Below are 2663 nucleotides of genomic sequence, written 5' to 3' on the forward strand. Positions count from 1 at the left end.
TTTTTTTTTTTTTTTTTTTTTTTTTTTGCTGCAATAATGAGAAAGTGATCGTTCCGAAGAAGCTGCTGGAGTTCACTGGGGTTCCTACGGGTCACGTCAAATTTAATCGTTAAGGTTGAGGGGCAAGGAAAATGGTCAGTCATCTGCAGGCCTCTGGGCAGCTTTGGGTGAGGCACTCCCGGGGGGACTCACTTTACCCCCACCCTTATCCTGTCCAACCCATTGCCTCATTTTTACCTGGGTAGTGTACTTGTATTCATCTTCAGCATTCAGGACTAAATTCACAAAGGGGGCAGTCTTGGCGCCTCTGGGGAGAAAAAAAAAAGGCTGGAGGAAATGCGTACGGAATTTGTCCATTCGAATTCCGCTTTCGAACCCTTCGGATGAAGCGGAGACCGAGGAAGGCCTGGGGCGGAGCGGCGTTTGTGCGTTCTTAGCCGAGGTAAGGGGGTGCGGTGGCCGGCAGCAGGGGAAGAAGGAGCCGCTCCTTTCAGCGCACGGTCCCCGGGGGGCATTTGAGTACCACTCCAGGGGTACATATCTACAAATTGCTGTTAAAACGTAACATTAGTAACTCAAAGCCCCCACTCCCTTAATGCTCCATCTTTCCAAATGACACCTATTACGGAAAAAGCTCTTTTTACCCATTAGCAGCCCGGCTGCCTGGAGATTACCTGGAAAACATGGGAGACCTCCAGAAGGGGGTGGGGGAAGCGCGAAGCCCGCGGAGAATGGCGACACGGTGCTCGCGTTGGGCGGAATTGGGGTCGGCCACCTTGGGCCTAAAATAGGCCTTAATACCGCCTGCGATGCGCTGGCAGCGTGGGGACGGTTTCGTGTTTTTGTCAAGGAAGAGCCCGTGTCACGTGACCCCTCGCGTGGGCCAATTTCCCCGGTGCGTCGGGCGCAATGCAATAACCCGACGGGAGGCTTCCAGGAATGTACGGAAGAGGTACCTGCTGTCAGGGTTAAAGCGGGGGAGCCCTAGGGGCCGGGGGGGGGGATTCGTCTGTCCTGATTTCCATCTCAGAAGTGGGCGAAATGATTCCACAAATCCCTCTTGAGGAAGTGTGTGAGGGATTTGACAGTGCAGGATGAAAGCTTTATAATAACCTCATAGCCTGTTGAGCTTTTCAAGACATTTAGACGGAGCGCACGGTTAATGAAAAACGCAGCATAATCCAATTAGGGCGTCGTACGCGGCCTCTCGGTAAATAGGGCGAAGTCTGCTCTTCGGTCACCGAGTCGGCGATGGGACGCGTGACGCGCGACCGGGCCGCTGCGGGAGGATCCAAAGGCCGGGCTGCATAGCGAGCGTTGGGTTTTCCGCCGCGCTCTGGGGAGATGCCCGGAGCCTGTGTTTTGGAGCACGTGAAGGTGACTCCATCCCACGCGGGCGAGGTGGGCGCAGAGGGGCGGAAACACTTCGCTCGACTCGCTTGTTTCTATGCCCGGCTCCCCTGTGGAAAACACGCCGCGCGTTTGTGAAGGAAGCGCTTTGTCCTCTGTGTGTGCGTGCGTGCTTGTTTCAGACGGCAGGAGAGGATGTTCCGCTGAGGAAATATGGCTTGCTGTGATTGATGTAGGTTGTTAATGCTTTTTTTGTTGTTCATGATGGATTTACCGTAGTGTTTTTTTTTTTTTTTTTTTTTTAATTACATCAAGGGAAGTTATAACACGTATAACTGGGCTTCTGCGTTAACATACGTGACTGTTGGCAACTACGGGGAGACGAGAAGATGGAATCTGGGCCGACAGATGGACAGTGGTGCAAAACAAGGATGTGTCAGCGTATCAGATGCCAGTGCAAGGCATTCAGTAACCCAGCCTTTAAAAAGAAATGAATTAATAGCGTATGGATTTTCTTTAAGTGTGGGGGAGGAGCTTCCGCCGCTGCGCGTTCCGAGTCGGCCTCCAGTTACATCTCATTAAGGGCAGATTGATTCTTCATCTCAAGGCTAAATGCGTTCAGGGTGCAGTGGAGTAAATACAGGGATGTAAATCCAGCTGTTGGTCGGGTCTGACCTGGATGAGTCTCGACTGGCAGCGCAAATTCAATTCTCTTTGTGGAGAGAGGTCGTATCAGGACTAGGTGTAACGTGGTTAAGGTGCTTTTGGTTTTTAGATTTTTTTTTTTTATTATTTTTTTTTATGAGGATGAGGTGTGAACAGAATAGGCTTCTGAAGACTAGACAGGTGGTCAAAGACATCTGCTGTCCAGGTCAATGATGTGATTTTTTTTTTTTTTTTTTAAATTTTTTTTAAACAGATTTTATCAGTCCCATTTAATTCCTTTACAGTCGCACCCTTTCCATCCATCATGGCGCACACCTAAAGGATTATCAAGGTGAAATTTTTTTTGGTTCTTCATATGGTTTGGTTATAGCATTGTTTTCTCCAAAGCGTACGTGTGACGTGATTAATCTTACTTTTGCGTTCGCTCATATTGCTTTATTTGTAAGAGGATGTCTTCGTCGGGGATTTTATTTGTGTTGTCTCAAGCCCCCGCGCGTGCGCTCGGTAGCTGCGCCGGCTGAATTACGGCCCTTTTCCCTCCTATTTTGCCCATTGTGTGAGGCCCACAGGCTCTCCTGCAGTGAGATTACATTGACCGCTGTGTTATTGCTCTTTAATTATCAATTACCGGGCTGAGCTCCAGGAGC

Source organism: Scleropages formosus, chromosome 20, assembly GCF_900964775.1.
Source record: "Scleropages formosus chromosome 20, fSclFor1.1, whole genome shotgun sequence".
In the NCBI taxonomy this organism is placed as follows: Eukaryota; Metazoa; Chordata; class Actinopteri; order Osteoglossiformes; family Osteoglossidae; genus Scleropages; species Scleropages formosus.